The following is a 23,503-nucleotide window of genomic DNA, read 5'->3' as shown; positions in this document are numbered from 1 at the left end:
AGACTGTGTGTGGTTTTATTTATGCCCTTGTTTTCTGTCATGATCCGTTCAGCTCTCCACGGTGTCCACATTGTGGCAACAGATTGGACACAGTGCTATTCTTCCATGCTGAAATGTGATCATTCTACTGCAGTGTTTCTTGGATTCTTTCGTTAATCGCTGCTGCCGCATGATATATCTGTTCATATACAGAATCCCAGTGCTAATGTGAAGGCACATAAAAACTGCTTCTGATAAAAGTCTGAATTGCTGTATTTGTTTAGAGCTTGCTGTGGTGTATTCTTTGCTTTACACTTATTTTAGTGGCTGAAACTTTGAGAGAGTAGAGTGCCTTAGAATTTGATCTGATGACAGAAGCAGTGGGAGTTTTCTGTGTATTTGCTTGTCAAAATGAAAACTTCTACTTGGCCATTTGTGTGTGTCTGTGTGTGTGTGTGTTCATGTGTTATTTAAAAAAAAAAGAGAGAGAGAAAGAACCAAAAGAAAAGCAAATAATACTTGCTATCTTTTGGTGTACTTACAATTAACTTAATCAACCTATAAAGCTTTTGTTATCAGCATATTTGAATTTTGTAACGTTACATGCTGTGTACACAAGACAATACAACAGCTGTGTGAGCATGTAAAAGTAAATGGGAACGTAGAGGATTACTCACGATGAGTCTGTTACAACAGGAATTAAAATCATGCTCTTGGGTTAATATACCTTAATCATGGGTGAGTTTTGTATGTTGGCTACTTAAGTGAACCCATAAAATATATAAAGGAGATACTTTTTAAATATCTAAATAAATATATAGGAGATTTATATTCATAAGGCTCACATTCTAGAAAAGAGAAAAGTATAGGAGTTTGGTACTGTGTAAATAGAAGAAGAAAAAGATATCACATTTTAAAATGGAAAAGAAGACAAAACATTAAAATGAGGAATAATTATGAGAGAATGCCAAAAAGTACTTTAACTGCTCAAGTTTTTATGTCTAATGAAAGAACAATAGAATACTTAAAAAAAATTAGAGTCAGCAGAAATGAAGCCAAGAACAAGAATTCTTAATAAAACATGTCAACCTTTGGAATGTACTTGTCAGTTTTAATTAATTTGAATTCTATTGCTAAGATTAATAAAATGAGAAAGAAAAAAGGAAATTTTAAATTTTTATTTAAAATTGATCTGCATTTTCATAGACTTTAAAAAATTATAAAGTAAAATAAACTTTATTAAAAGGCAATGAACATTAAAATTATTCAAAACAATAAATAACATATAATATCAAAATCATCTGTCCCACTTTTAAAGTATGTCAGTTTAGAAAGAAAATTCTAACACTGTAAACTAGATTGCCACCTGTTCCTACATGCACGTGGAATGCCAAGTTCCTGGGATACTCTCTTCATGGTTTCTTGCTTTCAGAGTCTATATAAGATCACTGTGTTATGCTGAGCAGAAACACCTGACTCTAACACTGAATGCTTTCTATGAGGGTTAAGAAAATGTTTCATTTCACAGATGTGGAACTTGAGGTACATAAAGAATTAATGATTGGCATTTCCATATAGGAACCTGTACTATATTGGCTTTTCATAATCTAAAATTTGGCTGCTTCTTGAAAGGAGTTTAACCTGACTATCACCATGACTGAAAGGATGTAGAGGAAGGCCTCATATAACTGCTTTATAAACACATGCCCATTCATCCTTCTATGAGGACTACAGTCCAGTGTGTTCAAATGCGGCATCCATGTGAACCCATGGGCAGCTTCTATGTAGAAAGGCTAGAAAGTTAGTCACCTATTTGATGAATCATACTCAGTGTATACAGACAAGAAAAGCCTTTAATAGTGTCTGTGTTTATTCTTTAGATAACTAGCTTACCTCAACATGCAAAGAGGTTTAAAAAGGTTTAGAGATTATAGGTACTGACCTCAGAGCACATGCCAGTCTGTTCAAACACATTTACTTCTATGCAATTAAGTTCTCTTAGTTAAGGGGAAAGATTAACCTTTGTTTATATATTTGATAAGTATCTCTAATTTTCTAAAATGCTTAAACTCCCTAATACATTGTGTCCTTGCTTTCTTCCTTCTTTCAGCTTTACACTTTTATTCTAGATTTTAAACTCACTAAGTTCTTCATTTGCTGAGCCTTCTTTCTTTTGACCTACACTCAATTTCTATACCTTGGACAAGGAAGCAGTTATGATTTATCCTTTTGGACTAGGGAAAATCATACCTCCCTTGAAATCAAGAGATTACTGCCCACCATCTGAGTAGAAAATGGGAGGGTGAGTGGGAAAGAATGAGATTAGTGGCTACCAGGCAGCAGTGACCACTGTGTCCATTGTCCCTAGCATTTCTGCTATTCATACTTTTTCAATCCATCTAGTCCATTGCTAGGCTTGGAAACCTACATCAACAATTGTTTATACATACTGACGTAGTTACACTTCTACAAAGGCCTTTGGTAAACTGACACTAAATATGATTTTTAGCATATGGGAGTGGCTTACAGCACCATCCATCATTTTTATGTCTCTTTACCTTAGACACTAAGCTCTATTTTGCCTACTAACTCTTCCCAAAGCAGTATAGATTCAGATAATATAATGGGCGCTCACACAACATTTAACTAATACTTCTAGATTCCTTAAAGTAGGCCTCAGTTGTTTGAAGAGAAGAAGCCTGGAGAGCAGGCTGTGGGGTGTGCTTATTCCTCTGGTGGTGGTCTTCTGAGATCACGGTGTTCTGACAGTCACTGGGCTCCTCAGTGGAACCCAGCTGTAAGGACTTGGCAGCTGGAGTAGGAGCAGATGGCAGCAGGTGATTCTCCGTTAGAAACAGGGAATATAAACGTTTTCTGCAAGTCTGCTCAAGAGCCCTGCCTCATTTATCTTGAATGCAGTTTGTCTTCTGAGGAAATAGAATGAACAGCCTGGTTGCTAAAATATGACTGCCTGTCATTCTTGGCCCCTGCCACAGGATTTACCTCCTAAAGTCATTATCTCAAATACGTATATCGTTCCTGCTTTTTAAACATTTAAGTTATTTCTATTATACTAGGGAAGACCTCAAATAGGATCCCAGTGCCTACCTATGTTCCCCTCAATAGCCACGCATCACTATAAGTAATAAATAACTTTTAACAGCATTGATGATCAATACAATATAAACTCTTTACACATTGATAGCTCCAAAATTCTTAACAATATGTAATTTAAATAATCTGTAAAACAATGTAATCATAACTTCCAAATCAAATATTTCCCTTTTTTTTTTTTTTGAGATGGAGTCTCGCTCTGTCACTGAGGCTAGAGTACAATGGCACAATCTCGGCTCACTGCAACCTCCGCCTCCTGGGTTCAAGCGATTCTCCTACCTCCGCCTCCTGAGTAGCTGGGATGACAGGCATGTGCGACACGCCCGGCTGATTTTTGTATTTTTAGTAGAGACAGGGTTTTCACCATGTTGGCCAGGCTGGTCTCAAACTCCTGACCTTGTAATCCTCCCCCCTTGGCCTCCCAAAGTGCTGGGATTATAGGCGTGAGCCACCGTGCCCGGCCAACTTCCAAATATTTCTAATGGGCAAGGAGCCATCAATAGAAAGTTATTGCAAAGTTTCCTATTTATAGGCATATTTGACTTTAAGGGAATTTTCAAAAACACTACTCCAATATATTAAAATCAATAAATAGAGAGACTTTTACATGCTCTCTAATATTTTTAAAGATAAGCATGCTTTAAATAGTTTTATGATAAAGTATAAAGCTCACTGGAGCGTGTTCCTTCTCCAACTCTTATTCTTGTACAGTGGGGTTTCCTTTGACTGATAGCTTATCAGAACACACCAGTGTGTTTCAGAGGGATTATTTTGTGGCTATAAAGAAAGGTCTCCACCTGGTGCTGTGGTTCACACCTACACTCCCAGCACTTTGGGAAGCCAGGATGGGAGGATCACTTGAGCCCAGGAGTTCAAGACTGGGACAACATAGCAAAACATGGACAACATAGCAAAACTCAGTCTCTACTAAAAATACAAAAATTAGCGGGACATGGTGAAACATGTCTGTAGTCCAGAGTTCTAGGGAGGCTGAGGTGTGATAATCACCTGAGTCCAGGAAGTCGAGGCTGCAGTGAGCTGACATCACACCACTGCAATCCAGCTTGGACAACAGAGACTCTATCTAAAAACAAAAAAAAACAGTATTTCCTCTTCCTTCTAAGTCTGTAAGACTGTATTTTTAAACATAGGTTTTATTATTATTCAGGAAAGGTAAGACCAATAGATCAGGAGGTGATTGCTATTGAAAAGGCAGTTTGTCACTCTCAAGTTCCCAAGAAGAGAGGGGCAGGCGACACACGTGGGCCATACAGGGAAGTACCAGGGTCAGTCAGAAGCAGAAGGAACCAAAGGAAAACAGGGGCGAGAGCCTTTTGTGTTTTCCATGGGCAGGAACAAATAAGGTCGGGTGAGTAGGCTTAGAATTGTCTGGTTTGTATAATTTTGGTGGGCTCAGTGGTGGGAGGATTATCTCTAGTTGTCTAGTACCTGGCCCTGGAGTGATTCGAGCAGAAGGATAGTGGCCCAGAGCATGAGAGCCTGATAGAGGCGGTGGTTGGGGTATGGGTTCTGGATTGGTTAGTTTGCATGTGAAAACACACTGCCAGCTAAGTCTTTTCCTATTACTAGGCATTGGCTAGCCCTGGAAGGGGCAGTCTCTTCAGACCCACAAGGCCACAGATGACAAATCACCAGAAATACAAAAAATAAAAAGGCATCATTAATACAAATTAACACATGAAACAGGAATAGACTACTTAGTATCATTTTGCCATGTGTGGTGTGCAACGGGTTAGTCCATTGTGGACAGCCCTCTCTTAATACCAAACGTACCCCATTAACTTAGGCAGAACTGTAAAGCAGTGGGGGAAGGATGAATGAGTCAGTAAGAAGTAGTAAGTACTGGTACAACTATATAGCCATTTAGGAAAAAAAGTAACACCAAAACACATTTTAAAGTGTTTGAAGGTTTAGGTGTAAAGTATGAAGTTAACAGCATACTAGACGGCTTGGTGTCCTTACATGCACAGGGGAGGTGCTGCCACCACCATGTCACTGAGCTGTCGTGGGCAAGGGGTGGAAGTGGTGTCCTGCTGCTTGAGAGGTACTTGGGTGTGGCAGCAGTCATGGCAGTTACTGTAGCAGAATAGACGTATCCAAGGTGGGCCTTTTCCTGTACCATCTACCCCAATGTTATCTACATGTTTTAGGTTCCCGGGCTTCAGAAAGGAGGAAAAGCAAAGAAGGTATAAATGTAAATCACCAATTTTTTTTTTAATTCCAAATTGATGCCTGTGTTTTATGCTGGGGCCAGACAAGTGTTAGGAAAACATTGTAGACTGATTTCTTGCTCTTACTGTCCTGATTCCTAAATCTGATTCTTGATTGAGGCCTTAAAGTGCCATCACTCTCTCTGTTGTCTGCAGATGTCTGATCTGTGACTTCCACTGGTGTGACAATGGGATGGCACACTGTCAGCTATGTGCTGACCCTTTGAAGTTGCTCTCAGAATAGGCTGAACTGATTCAAAAAGCTATCTATCAAAAGGCATGTGCTTTGCGGGGAGGAGACAGCTTTAGTTGGAAAGATTTTTCTTTAGGTCTGTGGATTCTTTTTCCTTTTTCACTTCCTGTTCCTCTAGTTAATTTCTTTAACAAGAGGTCCCTCCCCTCCCATGACCTCTTGTACTGTTTCATACCATCCTCTGGATTAAAAACAACAACAACAACAACAAAACACTTGTGTCATTCACGCTAAGTTTCTCAGACTGGCAGGCTGTTGAGAGCAATGCGCAGTGTTCCTAACAACAGATTAAGGCAAATCCACAGAAACTCAAAAGCCTGAAAGGCTTGAAAAATTGCTGAGGACTACCCTGTTATATTTGGAATTTCTGCCTTTTGGATTTGTATTAGCTAAGAAACCTAGAAAAGTTTTTAAACTTTTAAAATTTATTATTAATAGAAACTTGGAAGGTACAATCAGTTTTCTAAAACAGTCACAAAGAATTTCATCAAGGTGCTGAGGATGAAGGTCAAATGTGTCTAAAACTGTCAAGTAGGATATTTATAAGCTCGCTAGAAGTCATACAAAACTGATTTTAACTATCAGAAATATTTTACATTAGTTAAGAATACAGACATTGGGATCAATTAGACCTGTTTTGAAATCCATGAGCAAGTTGGGAAAGTTACTTAACTTTTGTAAAGCTCTGTTTTCACATATGTAATATTAGCATAAATCACATATTATGAAGTATAACTGAGAAAATATGTATGTACAGATTTGTCTATAGCAGAATAAATAATCAAAAAGCTAATCTGTAAGTGGCGATATTTTAGCAAATAGAATGATCATGACTTGGTGGAGGAGTGACACAGCAGTTTAGTCCACAATGGACCTACCCATTGCACACCACACGTGGCAAAATGATGCTAAGTAGTCTATTCCTGTTTGGTGTGCTAATCTGTATTAATCATGCCTTTTTATTTTTTGCATTTCTGATGATTTGCCATCTGTGGCCTTGTGGGCCTGAAGAGAGGTAGAAAAAGTTAGGGGAAAGTTATGAGAGAATAAAAAGAACTAATGGGAGGTAAAATAGGATATATTTGATTATTGCAGAATGACGATCTTATTGTCATTGTCTGTGACCTTCCTCTGTGGGACCTAATACAATGTCTTCCTCATAGCAGGTCCTTTTTTGTTTGATAAATGAATGGATAAAAGAAAGAAAGAGACACTACCTGTGAAAAAGAATATTTAAAAACACCTCCAAGATGTCCTATCTCAAGTACACTGTGTTGGTCAGATATATCTATAATACTTCATCCATCTGTCCACTTGCCCCTGAAAATGAGACACAAAACTAATAAGAACAGTTCTATTGATTACCCAGTGTATTCCTCACAACATCCTGTAAGGAGGTGAGAGTGAGAAACCAGTGTTCTTTGGACACCCCAAGGAATGACACACCTGTCAAAGCAGAGAGAAGATCTGTGATGTCCATGTGGTTTCTGGTAGAAGTCAAAGGGTGAACAGAGAACCCCAAATGGAAAAGACCATTAATCTTAAAGAAATGCCCAGATGGGATGAGGGCCTTGACCTAGAGTTGCTTTTACTATTTGGGAAGGGACAAATATTTATATTCCTTTGCTTTATAGAATGTTTTGTTTCCCCAAGCCTTGCCCATTAAATGCCAACAACTCCTCCATTTATGTGAAAACCCAAGTACTCCTGTACTTTTCAAATACCTCCAAGGGAGTAGTTCCCAACTAAAGAACATTGAGAGTATGAAATGTAGAATGAACCATATTTAGAAGTGTAGTGACTAAGTATCAAAGTAAAAAACTTCACTCCTTGGCTTTCATGGATCTTTTAAGCATGTATTTTACTCTTTTAAAGTGGAAGCAAATACCTTGTTAGTAGCTTGTCATTTCTCTGAGGAGTGTGTTTGAATCATGTTTGCTGTGAGTCTGATTTGTATAGACCCATCACTTAGCTACTGAGTGACATTAGCATACCTCATTCTCACCTACAAACTCTCATATAAATCTATGTGGGTTTGTTTTTCTCTACTTGTATTCATTGCAAACCTAATAACTCTCACAATGTGATATTTTTAAGAGAAAAGTTTGTTTCATTGTAGAAAATTCTAAAAAGGAAAGCAATTTGTAGGGCTGATAATGAGGTGCAAAGGAAGTGAAGTGATAGAATGTGATAGTGATTCGTGTTTGATTTTTGTTGTTGTTGTTGTTTTTGAGATGGAGTCTTGCTCTGTTGCCCAGGCTGGAGTCCAGTGACACAATCTCTGCTCACTGTAACCTCTGCCTCCCAGGTTCAAGTTATTCTCCTGCCTCGGCCCCCTAAGTAGCTGGGATTACAGGTGCATGCCACCACGCCTGCCTGATTTTTGTATTTTTAGTAGAGACGGAGTCTCACCATGTTGGCCACGCTGGTCTCAAACTCCTGGTCCCAAGTGATCTGCCCACCTTGGCCTCCCAAAGTGCTGGGATAACAGGCATGAGCCACTATGCCCAGCCAGATAGTGATTTGTAGATAAGAGCAGTTTTGGATAAATTATGGAATTCAGACTTGGCAGTGTTGCCAATCTATGACAGCATGTCGTTATTGACACCTGCAATGACAGCAGAAGCAACACAAGCTTTAGCCTAAGACACATGACCTCCACCTTTCATTGTTACCTTATCTGTGTATGGGATGTTGTGTTCACATTCCTCACATTGTGTTAAGTTTTGTGGTACAGCAAACATTTCTGTGTGTTTCTGTGTGTGTCAGAGGGTAGGAGCATGAAGAGTCAGGGAAATGCCCTTGATAATAGTACCTGTATTACTTTCCCAAAACTGCTGTAACAAAGTTTCACAAATGGGTGGTTTAAACAACAGAAAGTTCCTATCTCACAGTTCTGGAAGCCAAGTCTAAAATCAAGGTGTTAGCAGGTTGACGCTGCCTCTGAAGGCACAAGAGAAGGGTCTGTTCTGAGTTTCTCTCCTAGTTTTCGATAGACTCGGGAGTTTCTTAGCTTGTAGATGTCTGTCTTTCTTAGCATCACTTTCCCTGTGTGCATATCTGTCACTGCATCCAAATATCCTCTTTTTATGAGGACGCCAGTCATATTGGATTAGGAACTACCTTGTTGACCTGTCAAGGCCCTATTTCCAAATAAGACCACATTCTGAGATACTGGCAGTTAGGACTTCAACGTATCTTTCCTGAGGAACGTAATTCAACCCCTAGGATTGGCTCAGAAGGAATAATAGTAATGGGAGAACCCGAGAAAATCAGAGTCTAGGACTGGCCTCAGTATTCTATTACCTCCATGCTGTTCCAAGTGTGGTCAGTGACCAGCAGCATCAGTATCCTGTCAGCACTGGTAAGAAATGCACAGTCTCAGGCCCCTCCTAGATCTCCCACATCAGAATCTGCATTTTAACCTAGATCCCCAGATGTTTTGTTTGTACATTAAAGTTTCAGAAGAGCTGCTCCAACTCAGAGAGTAGAAACCCCATTCTCAAATGCCAAAAAAGGGGGAAAAAGACTCTCGATGTGCGGGGACCCCCTAAATACGTGCACATAGTTAAGTATGGGTCATCATTCTAGCCAAGCTGTGACATATTTATTCCTAAAGGTAATGTTTATCTCTGAAAGTAGTTTAGGAGTTAAATGTCAATGACTATTTACTCCCTTGCTGTAGAGCATCCCTTAGGAGTGAACTCAGAAGATCATCATATGCAGAGATAGCGCAAATTCTTTTTTCCTACACTTGCTTTGCTTCTGTAAGTTGTTTCTTTTCTACTAACCTGGTCTGTAATTTGAGTCAGACTAGTTAACTGGGTCATACAATATAATTCTGGAATAAGGCCCATCAAGGAAAAGCATTTTCCCAAGTAATGGGGAAAATGTACTTGAGTTTCTAACATCATTCTTTAAGTGACTGAAAACATGCTGAACTCTTGCTTCACTGACTTCTGCCTCTCCTGCCCCAAGGTCTATGCATGTCCCTAAAAATTTAATTCAGCTGAAAGTTGTGGTTTTGAAGTCTATGTTACATGAAGACAAATGGAAAGAGAAAAAAAAAAGCAGCAGAATTAAACTCTGTCCTGGAGTCATCTGGGGCAAATGCTTATAATAGCAAGGGAACAAATGCAGCTTCCCCAGAGGAACTCTGAGGTTGTAGTTCCCATGGGGGTGGGGACTTGAAGTGACGTGGTTATTCACAGAAGTAAAATATGCTCAGGAGGAGCCCACTCCCCTGAACTCCAGAGTTGTCAGCAAGCACACCATATGGACTGTATCGCAATCCCAATAAAACTGCCACGCTGCCGATAATGTTGTCGGGAAACTTCCCTACATGGAAATGAATCTTTGTGACTGAAAATTAGAGAACTTTAATATTTTTGCCATCTTCTCTTGAGACCTATACTTAGTTTAGGTTCCTAGATAAGTATCGTATTTCTGTTCTGCTGGCTTTATCTATATGCTAAGTATGAAAACAAAACCATACTTTGAAAATATACTCCCAGCATCGTTTAATGGTTTTGATCATCCTTTCTGCTAACATTCTTCATTGGGTTCAAACAACGTCTGGAAGAAATAGTGAACATGTGCTGTTACTAGGCACCAGCCACTCTCCTAAGTGCCTATATTACTTACACACTTTTAATTCTCACAACAACGGTATAGACAACAGATGGGGAAATTGTACCGATGAGGAAGTTGAGACACAGGTTAAATTGTGACATCAACTAGTGGCAGGGTCAGAGTTCAAATCTGATTCCAGGGCCTGTGAACATGACTACTGTGGATACTGCCTCTCAAGAGAGACATGAAATCATTCTGAATATATCTCTAAAAGGCCAGAATAACTACTGTAAACTGTGTTTTTGAAATCTCTTTCATTGCATTAGCCAATTATTATTGCAGATGTCCCCCCCACCACCACTTTGGTTGCTGAAACTGTATTCTTCCTTAAGTGACACATTTTAGGCACATTTTCTTTAAGATATAAACAAAATGCAATTATTTTCACACCTTCCCTCCCCCACGAAGTCCATCCCTCCCTCCCCCAAACTAACTTTGCCAAACACCTGCACTGTTCTGTATTCGCGTGGAGGGCCCACCTCGGACCTTTTCTGCTCATCCTTTCCTTGTTTCTTCCTCCAGCCGCACTGAGCCCCTCACCTTTATTTGTTGTCATTATGCTGATCAATACTGAGTTCTAACAAAAATCATAGCTCAGTTGCCACACCCTGAGCACTGTTGATGGCATTTTCATGAGCAACTACCTACCTTAGATGACATCTAATAAATGTTTGACACCTGCTTAATTCCAAAGGGAAGGGGAAACCCCTGCAATTGCAATGAACTAAAAATGATGGCTATTCTCATTACTTTTGGTAATCATAATAAAACAGAGAAGACTCAATAATAATTGTATAAATTATTTTAAACATTAAAAATAGTAATTTGTAAGTATGTGTGGCTTAACACCACCCTTGCTTCAAAGTGCCTTTCTGAAAGAAGGAAGTGTACATGCTGATTTAAATTTGGATATCAGAGGATAGAGACTTTCTAGTGCTCCTTATTCTTATCTTTTGTTAACACTGATCATCCAAACTTGAATTCTTAATAACAGTGTTTATGCTCATATAGAAATTCTTTATCAATGCAGATAAAGCTTTAAACCTGAATATGTCTGGTCATAATTCTAACTTTTTTTTTTTTAGGCTGAGTCTTGCTCTGTCGCCCAGGATGGAGTGCAGTGGTGTGATCTCTGCTTACTGCAGCCTCTGCCTCCCAGGTTCAAGTGATTCTCCTGCCTCAGCCTCCCCAGTAGCTGGGATTACAGGCTCATGCCACCACACCCAGCTAATTTTTGTATTTTTAGTAGAGATGGGGTTTCACCACTTTGGCCAAGATGGTCTCGATCTCTTGACCTCATGATCCGCCTGCCTTGGCCTCACAAAGTGCTGGGAAATTCTAACATTTTGTTAAGAGTACAATTATTTCACTCTGTTGACCAAACAGATGAAACACAAATGCTTTTAACTGGAGTTAACTTAGAAACTACCAAGTGCCTTTTTAAAGAAACTTGATGGCCTATCTTTTGTTGAAGAGAACAGAACAAAACAAAACAAAATATGTGATAGAATGAGCTTAAGTAAACTTTGATTTAGAAATTACTTAAGAAAACTCACGCCAAGTTCACAGTTACCCAGGGGACATAAGGAATCATTTTTCCTGAACTGTATTTTACATCCTGCCTTTAAGCCCTGAGCTAGTTTAAATAAAAATTATGAAGAAGAGATAAACGTCAGAGTGGACACTGCACCCAGGAGCCGCACGAGGTCTGATGAGCCATGTGGTCTTGTGCCCAGCATTGTGACTGGCCTGTCCCACACCACACGTGCCATGTCTCTTTCCATGTTAATTATTTAATCTGATTTGTCTCTCCCCATAACTGCTATGGATCCAGGGTTTTGCACAGTTAGCAGGATTGGCTCTCATAGCTTTGGTTCTATATTTTAAAGGGAAGCTCATGATGTGTGAATACTTTTAGAGGTAAAGACTCTATCTGTGATGAATCAACATTATTGAAATACAGCTTCTATAAATCAAAATTTAATTGTTTAGTATCATGACACAGCTGTGGCAATCACTCTTAAGTTGTATTAAAGTTGCCACCTGATCAAAAGGAAATCATCTATGGGTAAGGAGTACAAGCAAGCCGGGCATGGTGGCTCATGCCCGTAATTGGGAGGCTGAGGCAGGTGAATCACCTGAGGTCTGAAGTTCGAGACCAGCCTGGCCAACATGGTGAAACCCTGTCTCTATTAAAAATACAAAAATTAGCTGGGTGTGGTGGTGCATGCCTGTAGTCCCAGCTACTTAGGAGGCTGAGGCAGGAGAATTGCTTGAACCTGTGAGGCAGAGGTTGCAGTGAGCCAAGATTATGCCACTGCTCTCCAACCTGGGTGACAGGGCGAGACTCTGTCTCAGAAGAAAAAATGAAACAAAGGGTCTGAGCAGATAGAGATATATCAATTATGCAATTAGGCAGCTCTTACTAATTTATCAAACATGAAACTGCTGATCATTTTGGGTATCTTAGTTGAGTTTAGTCTCTTCTTTTTGGATTTGGTCACTAAAGTGTTACAAACACCATAGAAATGAAAGCGTTGAAGTAGACACCTTAATACCTATTAGAGAAACCATAGAGAATGCTGTTTTGTTTTACCTACCCAAGTTCCATTTTAGACCTACCTATTATTATTTTTTAAGTGGAATCCAGAAAAACTCCTCAGTAGGCTATTTCCATTTAGCTGCATTTGTACTTTTTCAGAATCTCTTTTTATGTTTATATTTTGTTTACTTATTGGGCATATTGCTTTCAGGTCATATTGTGAAATGAGAAAGCTTACATTCATTATTCTGATTCAACTGTAGAGCTTAAGAACAGTGATTGAAAAGCGTATAAAATCTGCTAAGAGGAGCTTTCTTTTCTGTCCAGAGCCTGCAGAGCACAGTGCTGAAGAGCCCAGATTCAGGAGCTAAACTGTGTTGATTGCAGTTCCAGATCCATTCTAAACTTGCCTTAGATAAGCCATCTAATCTCAATTTCCTCATCTATGAAATGGGAATTATAGAACTTATAGTATATAGTATAAAAATGAGAATTACTTCGAATAGTTTCTGGCTTAAATAAGCCCAATATGTGTATTAGAGATTATTGTTATTATTCTATTTTGCTACAGCAGTAGTTTTTCATATTTGTTCATTTATTTTCATTTGTTTTTAGTGGAATCTTTCTTCAAATGACATTGTCCAAAGATGTTGAATATTCATAAAGCAGAAAAAATTCAGTTTAGCTTGGTTGAAACGATGGTGAGAGTTCCTCTTTGCAGCCTCACCCAAGTGCACCTGTATATAGAACACAGTCGTGGAGCACATTTTATTCAGCAGAGTTATACAGACCTAGGCATCAGCAAGAAGTTCCTTGGTGGTCTATAAAATTAATCAGAGAAGGGTAGACCAAGCAAGCAGTTTTGAAAATTAAGTAATAACAGTAATAAATAATATAGTTTTCACTAGGTACCAGCCACTGTTCTAAGCCTTCACACGCAAGCCCTACTTGGACCTTTCCCCTGAGGTAAAAGGGACTTAAAAGAGCAGGAATGTGCCTCTCAAACTATTGAATATTTTAGGTATAATTAAGAAGGTATTGCCTGTTGAATTCGTATCCTATACCTACTATACTTGAGTGATATAAAAGGGAATATTTACCTATCGAGAGGAAATTTCAGGGTTTCTGTTCCAAAATACAACATAATACAATCCAGGTGTTCAGTAATGTATTTTTTTGCCCCCTCAGTTGAATAGGAAGTAGTAGATGAAAGTTTAAGGCTTTTGTCCACTTGATATGCACATCCTGCTCTCACTCTCAATCATTTCTATGAGTTTGGAGTGCAGGAATAGGAGTCAAAACACAGGATTCAAATGCTAACCCTGCCACTTTCTGCCTGGGTGATGCTGGACACGTTACTTAACCTGTGTTTCTTAGTGGTCCCATCTACAGACTGGAGGGAGTATTATGTATATCATAGGACTGTGGTTGGAACTAAACAATGAAAAACATTTTATTGTTGTTATTACAAGACATTAAATGAAGTCTTCCAGGTCCATGAAATATACAAAACATTACAAAACTGCCACTTTACCTCGATCTGGACTCATAAAATGAGGAGCAGTAAAAAAAAAAACTTAACTATTCCATGGTCATGAATTCAGCTTATTGAGAGAACTGGCAGGGCACATTATACACACGTCAGCTGTGGCAAAAAATTAGTCAACATTGTAGAAAGCCTGTGATGTCTGCATTACCAGCTGTCTGGAAAAAGGAGAACATAGCTTCCTTTTTTCTGCTTAATGTGGTCTGCCAGCCAGTTGGCACTAGGGGAAGAGGAAGGGAGCTTATGTTTATTCAACGTCTACTCTGTGCCAAGTTCATCTGTAAGTTGTCTCATTTGATCTTCCTACTTTGATGGTGGGGTGGTATCAGTAACCCGGATGTACACATGGGGAACTGAGACTTAGCAAGGTCCATTAACCCAGCCAAGAACCCACAGATAGTAAATGAGATTCTGATCCAGAGGTCAGTCAGCCCATACTTTGACTGCTACTTACAATGCTGCAGATACTCTCCAATGACCAGTTGGAGTTAGCAGTAAAAACCAAGTATTTCATATTAAGTTATCATTTACATAGTATTTTGTAGAAAATGCAAGTTTCATTTTATTTTTCATGATTGCTTTTATGTTTTTAAAAGATTAGATTGATGGTACAGTAATATTTTCTGTTTAGGCTAATACTAACATTAAAATGCCACATTGTTAGACAGTCCTCTTATTGTATCTGTATGTCTAATAACATAAAAATAGATTAACAGAATTGAAAACTGGATCATGAGTCAGGAGGTCTGCATTCTAGCACTAAGTTCTTTCGTTATCTGTGATTTACAGGTAAGGAAAAATTAAGGAGCAGGTAAGTGGCAGAGCTACTATCCAAACTCTAGATGCAAATAGCAGGAGATGCAAAGGCAACTCATAATAAGAAAAACTTGATAAATTCATGATTTTGGACTTCACATTTTAAAATAACTAAATAATTTAAATAATGTATCACAAATAGAAATTTGTATAAATCCATGAATAGACATATTTTGCTTATCTAAATGTTCATTGTCAGGAATCAACATATTTTGTGTGTGATTTTTTTAAAATTAATTCAGGGAAAAAATTTCTTTAAAATGTTTTATCATGGGAAAATATGATTTCATCAAAATAAACATTACTTTGGTAGAGTTAAGCCACATATTTACTTATAGAAAAATGAACAAAAATTAGAAAACCTGTTGGAAATTTAAGCCATAGACTATGCAATATAATATTTAAAACCATATATTATAGATGTTGACATTGATACAAAATATATATTGAACTATATGGGGTTTTCTTTATAGCCAAATGCATAAAATTTTATCACCGAGTCATATTTAATTAAGTGCAGAATAATTAAGTAGAATGTGTGACACGAAAAGCCCTAAGACATAATTGACAATATATTTTTAAGGTTTAATTGCTTATGAAAATCCAACAATTGTTTCTCATTTAGTTTTCTCATGTAAAGATTAAACGAGATAATATAAAGTGTAAGCTCCTCCCTGAAATATACTATTCAATGTCTTTACTAGTATTGTTAATAAATTGTTATCATACATCATGATATGCTAGGTAAGTTTATAAAATTGATTTAGGAATTTAAGAGGAAGAGAACATAATGAGCTAACGCTGATACAAGAGAGTAAAGAAATACAGACTCTCCAATAGATCCATTAGCAGAGGGCCAGGTTCTTGGCTGAATTCTTTGTTATAGCATCTCTAGGACACAGCTCTGTAGCCCATATATTATAAGCCATTAATAAATACTTATGGAGTGAATACATAAACTTTCCTCTAAACAAAAGAAGTGTTCATTTAGGTCACTTTGTGATGATGTTCTGAGATTACAGAGTTAAATAAAAACATATTTAGTCTTCTATTCCACAGAGTTAGCAGTTGTTAGTAACAATTCACACATACATACAAACACACGCATACAAACAACATAAACCCAGTGTCTTAGAAACTTAAAAAATGGTCAAGTTCTGTATCTGTATTTACCTGAAGGAGTAGAAAAGAACACTTTGCACCTTTTCTAATAATGTTTAGGATGTGTCCCATATTAATTGCAATGGGAATTGTACTTTGAGATAATTTGCTTGGTGGTTAAAGTCAAGCAAATTTGTATTGATATAATGAAATTGTTGCTGTGTCTCATAATTCTGTTGTTGCAATTGTTGTTTTAGTTCATTTGGTTGTCCAATTATAATGTATGGAAATTGTGACAGCCATGGTGAATCTTAATGGAAATGGGGATATTGCAGATGTAGTTGTGTAGGGTATGAGGAATTGGACATTGGAATAGGATTAGTGGAGCCAATGGCCAGTTTATCTCTGCAAATGTCATGTTGCATGGCACCAGTTTAACAGGGAGATATCATTGACCAAGAGAGGTTGGGAAATACTCATCTGTTATCACTTCTACCTGCATTTTTAAATACTTTATAGGATTTATATATATATTCCAACTTTGACCTTGAAACAATAGAGAAGTACACATTACCATGGATAATATGTTTTTCCTTTCTTTTGCAAGTCATAAGTATTGAATCATGCCTGGACAATAAAGGAAGCTATTTTAATTTTCCTGGAAAGTTTATCTTTATCATTCATGATAATTTTCAGTCATAGTTATAATTTTACCTAACCTGTGTAAAAATTTTATTATGCATTATGAGAATTTTGTTATACACACAAAGTTGAAAACCAGCTTTGTGGTGTGTCTTTACTTACAACAATCCTAGAGGTTGTTGCTATTGTCCTATTTTAAAGATTGGAAAATTGAGTCCAGTGGGGATTAAGCCTCTCGTTCAAAGTTACATAGCTAGTAAGTAGCAGTGCCCCATTCTAACTGAAGTCTTACTTCCAAACTGTAGGTACATTCATGCATATATTAATATAAATCATTCATGTATATTTGTTAACATAATTTAGAACTTATGTACACTATGTTTATTTGCCTTCCAAGGATTTTTCCCCGCCTTTTATATTTCCTCTTCTTTCCCTTTTTGCTTATACACACTTAAGACATAGCAGTGTCCCTAATCACTGCCTACCTGACAGAAGCAGAAGTAATCAACACAACTGTGTAAGTGAAATTAATGATGTATTCTGATTATGGATTAGAAATTCCCACCTACATTAATAGAGTTAAAAATAAGGTAAAATAATCATAGCTACTATTGATGGATATTGGGAGGATTACACTAGAATGCAGTTTTTAATCTAAATAGAAAAAAATCAAAAAAATCAAAGTTATTAGAAAGACTTACTTAGCTGCTAAGAGGTTATTTAAATTCAAAAATATATTTTTTTCTTTTTNGACAGAGTTTTGCTCTTGTTGCCCAGGCTGGAGTGCAATGGCGCAGTCTCATCTCACTGCAACCTCTGCCTCTCAGGTTTAAGCGATTCTCCTGTCTCAGCCTCAAGTAGCTGGGATTACAGGCACCCGCTAACACACATAGCTAATTTTTGTAGTTTTAGTGGAGAAGAGGGTTCGCCATGTTGGCCAGGCTGGTCTCAAACTCCTGACCTCAGGTGATCCACCTGCCTCGACCTCCCAAAGTGCTGAGATTACAGGCATGATCCATTGTGACTGGCCTCAAAAATATAATTTTAAAAAATATTTAGACTTATTATTTTATTTATAATAAGGGTTATTACTTACATGTCTAAAAACCACACACAAAAAAGCTGCCTTCCCGCAATCACTTTGTCTTCAACCCCCTAATCTGCTTTCTGTGAGGTAAGGGACTTGGAAACAATGTTCTGCCTTCATACATCAGGGTTTTTTATTACTGACACTTTTTGTTGAGAGATACTACTTTAATATCTTACCTATTGCTTTTGCAGTAAAAGAAGTCAAACAGTACAGCACAAATCACCTGCTATCAATCATTAGGATTAGGGAAGGGTTCTTCTGAAATCAACACTTTACATTTCTGTTGGAAAAAACTATAAAACAATCAATTAATTCTCACATAATGGTGATGGTGTCATTCTCAGACATCGCATTATGGTTATTAACCAATTTTCACTCTACCTTGTTATCTTGGATAAAGATAATTTGTCAGGATTCCAATACTGTTTTCATCACCATGCCATGAGTATCTGAGAAAAATTGATTTCTAGCCTTTTAACTGGGAAAAAGCAATAGGGAAACAGATTTACACAGTTTGTTTTCTGAATTATAGTTAAATAGTATGCTACCTTTCAGTCATGGGACTGACCACCTTTAGACTTATTCATTATTTATGTGCTAGGGTGAGATATCAGAGAAAAATTTACAATAATTTTCCTGCCAGCTTATAACTCAATTCAAACAAAGGCTAGAGTATAACTCAGCCAAAATAACCTAAATTTATGTGTTCTTCTGGGAGATCTTGAGTGCCAACTGGTTCTGTAAACAAAAGCAGGGCATTGTGAAGGTGTAGAGCTTTATGAACTATGTTGAGAATTTCTGGACATTAGATTTCTCCTAAAACTTTCTGGAATACATGCAAAAATTCAAATAGGTAAATTTTTATAATAATACTTCAATATCTAGATTCTACCATTCACTTGATGATCTGCAATGAATTTCTAATAAGAAAGTTTAAAGTGTCACTTGGTTTTTTTAACCACTAGAAATTTTGCTTGATTCATTTTTTTATGCATTTAACAAATATTTGTTGATTTGCATTGTGTGATAATACTATTCTGAGTTCTAGGAATACAGCAGTATATTAAACTGTTAAAGTCCGTGCCCTCAATAATCTTACATGCTAGACACAGAAGATATTTAATAATGGTATAGTATATGTATTAATGATGCTTAATAAAGTAAATATAAAGTATGCCAGGCAGTAAGGGTCATAAAGATAGATATAGCAGAATAGAGGACATAAAGAAGAATGGGCGGAGGAAAATGCTCTTTTATGCAAATAGTCAAGACAGACTTTTTGGAGGTAAATTTTGAGCAAAGGAGCAAAAGCCTAAGGAAGCCTGCTGTGTGATGAGCTTTCCAGACAGAAGACACTGCAAATGTCAGTTTAGATGTGGGAATAACCTGGCCTATTTGAGGAACTGCAAGGTGATCAGTTTGTCTTGAACCATGGGGAGCAGACGAGGTCAAGGTCAGGGTACACATATAGTCATCACTGGTCAAATAAATAATTATCTGTCCACAGCATTAGAGATTAGAGGTTAAGATGTGATAGTATTTGGAGGGTAACACTGCCCTCCAAATACAATCACCCATCCCCAAGTTGTGAGTTGAGTTTAATGCATTCCAGTGCTGCAAAAGAACAATGTTCATTTTTCAGATGAAGAAAATCCATAATAAAGGAATCTAGGCATGTATTGTGCAGGATTACACAGTTAGTAAATAGGAGAGATAGTCATCTAATCTGTGTTCTATACCTTTTCCCCCCTTTCCACCACACCACCTCTACAGTGAGGCAGTGCTATTTCCATATCTGAATTCAGAAACATACAGGCTAACAAATAAAATGCCTCCCTTTTGTTAATATGAGATACAAAGTGGCTAAATAGTATATTTACATGCATGATTTTAAATGAATACTATGAAAAGAAAAGCCTGGCTGGGTACAGTGGCTCATACCTCTAATCACAGCACTTTGGGAGGCAGAGGCGGGCAGATCACTTGAGCCCAGGAGTTTGAGACCAGCCTGGTCAACACGGTGAAATCCCATCACTATTAAAAATACTTCAATTAGCCAGGCGTGGTGGTGCATGCCTGTAATCCCAGCTACTCAGGAGGCTGAGGCAGGAGAATCGCTTGAACCCGGGAGGCTGAGGTGGAAATGAGCCAAGACCACACCATTGTACTCCAGCTTGAGTGACAAGAGTGAGACTCTGTCTCAAAAAAAATAAAAAAAATTTTAAAAAGGGAAACCTGCAACTTTAACTGCCGCAGAAATTGTATTCATATAAACATAAACCTCAGAGGCAATATACAATAATCAGCATTTTAAATATTTGAAAAATATCATTTTGAACTTACGAAATTTAAACATGAGAAAATTAATTTCCATCAGTGAACTGAAGGCCTACAGACAATACTTAGGTTCAAGGGCCTTTTCAGATAATGGTGCAATTTTATTTTTCACTGTGATAAAGTCAGAAATAAAATGATAATGAGTAACATCCTAAGACTAGCATATTGTCAATTTGTTTTGTGAAAATTTATTTCTTCCTTTTTAACTATTTGACATTTCCTACCTACTTTATTTGTAAATTAAAAGTGATATTAAACATTATCTTTAAATCTGAAAACTCCTTCTGGAAAGTTCCAAAATTTTATAAACCCAACCCTTTCTTGCTCTTTTCCTTTGGCCTGGATAGCCCAGAAGCCTCCTAACTTAGTGACCATGTTTCTTACGTCAGGCTACATCTAAAGTGCAACTGGGTTCATTCTGAGCCAGTGAGTGAGCTCATACATCTTATGTGCCTTTGATCCCCTGGAATACTGCCACTTGAAATGGTATTTTCAGGGATGACTTCACATTATAGGAAATAGATACTCAATCATGCTTGTCATTTGTCCCAGCACCTAACAGGCAGAATTTCCAAAGGGAAGCAACAAAAATACTTAATAACTCTAAAGTTCTGAACTTGTCCCAAGAACAAGGGGCTATTTACAGGATGTTGATGCTGTTCAAGGTCCTAACTTTACATTAACCTTTGTTCTTGTAGAAGGACCAGGTGACCAGGAGTCATCTACGTTGTTTGACCTGCAATTTTATGCTACCACCATCAGTCTCAAAGATTGCAGCTAATACGTAATGTCAGTAGAGAGTATTCCATTTTGAAAAATAGTTTGCTATGCATTATTTCTTTTAATATTAATAATAACCCTGTGAATTGATATTACAAGCCCAATATGCTTAGACACTGTGTGTACATGAGAAAGTCAGAGACCCTGAGCAAAAGGCAAAACTAAATCTTCAAACTCTATATCCAAGGTTTTCTTCCCTAAACTGTGTAAAACCCAAATTAGAAAAGTTGGAACTGAACAGAAATGGGGTACATAGGAAAAAAGTGGAGAGTGAAAGTGATCAAATACAGGACCAGAATGTCTAGTCTTAATTTCACAGAAAGTCTGTGCATAAAGAATCTGATGACTGACTGTGGTGGCTCATGCCTGTAATCCCAGCACTTTGGGAGGCCAAGGTGGGCATATCACCTGAGGTCAGGAGTTCGAGACCATTCTGGCCAACATGGTGAAAACCCATCTCCACTAAAATGCAAATATTAGTGGGTGTGGTGGCAGGTGCCTGTAATCCCAACTACTCAGGAGTCTGAGGCAGGAGAATTGCTTGAGCCCAGGAGATGGAGGATGCAGTAAGCCAAGATCACGCCATTGTACCCCAGCTCTCCAGCCTGGACAACAAGAGCAAAACTCCATCTCAAAAACAAAAAACAAAAAACCCTGAGACTACCATGTTTTCATTCTGTTTAGCGGGATGCTGAAAAGTCCTTCATACCCTCATCTGGCTTTAGAGAGTTGGCTGCTGGATATGACACATTATGCCTCATCTAAAATCAATTTTAATTGATTTTTAACAGTTTTAATTAATGGAATTTGAGCTATTATGACTAAAACTACTATGAACATTCATGTACAAGATGAGCCATTTGCTAAATGCATGTTTAACTTTAGGAGAAATGGGCCAGCTGTTTTCCAAATTCTTTGTACCATTTTAAATTCCCATCAGCATGTTTAAGATTTCCAGTTGCAAAAAAAAAAAAAAAAAGGATTTCCAGTTGCTTCATATTCTTGCCATCACTTGATATTATCAATCTTTCTTTTAATTTTAGCTATTCTAGTGGGTGCATGGTGCTACTTCACTGTGGTTTGAATTTGCATTTCTCTGATGACTAATTATCTTGGGTACGTATTTATATACTTTTGGGCCATTCACTAGTATCATTTACTTGAAAATGTGTTTGCATAGAATGATTTCATTTTAGTAAAAAATTATGTATATAAACAAAAATCTGAAAGAACACACACTAAGAACATTTGATATTTTAATTCTTTTAGTTTTTTAGTTTTGCTTGTCACCACTTTCTTTTTACAATGCACATATTATGCTTTTTTAATAATAAAAGAGGTTTTTTTTTTTTTTTTTTTTTTTTTTTTTTTTTATTTATTCTTGCTCTGTTGCCCAAGCTGAAGTGCAATGGTGCGATCTGGGCTCACTGCAACCTCCACCTCCCGGGTTCAAGCGATTCTCCTGCCTCAGCCTCCCTAGTAGCTGAGATCACAGGCATGCACTGCCATACCCGACTAATTTTTGTATTTTTAATAGAGATGGAGTTTCAACATGTTGGCCAGGCTGGTCTCAAGCCCTGTCCTCACATGAACCACTTACCTTGCCCTCCAAAAGTGCTGAGATTACAGGCGTGAGTCACCTCCCCCAGCTGGAAATTACTTAAAATAAGAAGTAAAAGGAACTTTCTAGTTCTTCTATTCAAAACCCATCCTTAGCGGTAAATTCTCTTAACATTTTAGTATATTCTTCTATGACTAGTTTTAATTACACACATATTTCAACAAAAATAAGACCTTTTACTGTTTTTGGCAACTGACTTTTTTTTTTTTTTACTTAACATATAAACATCTCATGAATGTAGATACATCAAAATGTTTTTATTATTTCCTCATTGATGGATACATAGATTGTTTCCATTTTTGTTGTTGCTGCCATCAGAAACTTTTATTCAATAATAACTCTGGAATATATTCCTTTAAGAAATCAATATGCAACAAGAATTTATTAAGCACTTGTACCTGGCTGTGTTCTAGACATTGTGGATACAGGAGTCACCAAAGCAAAGTCTCTGATCTTTAAATCAGGGTAATGAACTAAACTATTAGCAAGAACAAACTTCCTTAGCGTTTGAAGATGGTGAGGAAAGCAGAACAAAGTTTCTTTCATAAATTTATTTACACTATACAAACTACAAGAGTAAAACCTTATCATGCATAAAAAATTAAATACATAATGTGGTAAATAAAATTCCTAGGAAAAGAGTATCCATATATGCTGCTTTCTGAAAATATAAGAATATATTACATACATATCATTGCTTGCTGTTAGTTGATTAAGAAAGTGTGGATTATCAATTCAAATTATCATCAAAATCAATTATTATGAATATTTTTTATTTTCCTCAACCCATTTATTTTTTCCTCATAATGCTTTTATTTC

The 23,503-nt window shown here is 37.3% G+C and overlaps 1 protein-coding gene across 4 annotated transcripts in view; it reads left to right on the top strand.

Moving 5' to 3' along the window:
• ARHGAP24 (Rho GTPase activating protein 24) overlaps positions 1-23,503 on the top strand; it is a 270,266-nt gene that overhangs the window by 103,908 nt on the left and 142,855 nt on the right. The gene's annotated exons all lie outside the window — the stretch shown is intronic.

The sequence above is a fragment of the Cebus imitator genome, unplaced genomic scaffold, assembly GCF_001604975.1.
Source record: "Cebus imitator isolate Cc_AM_T3 unplaced genomic scaffold, Cebus_imitator-1.0 Scaffold177, whole genome shotgun sequence".
Classification (NCBI taxonomy): Eukaryota; Metazoa; Chordata; class Mammalia; order Primates; family Cebidae; genus Cebus; species Cebus imitator.
Note: the sequence above shows the minus strand (reverse complement) of the source record. Positions and strands in the feature narration are given on the sequence as shown.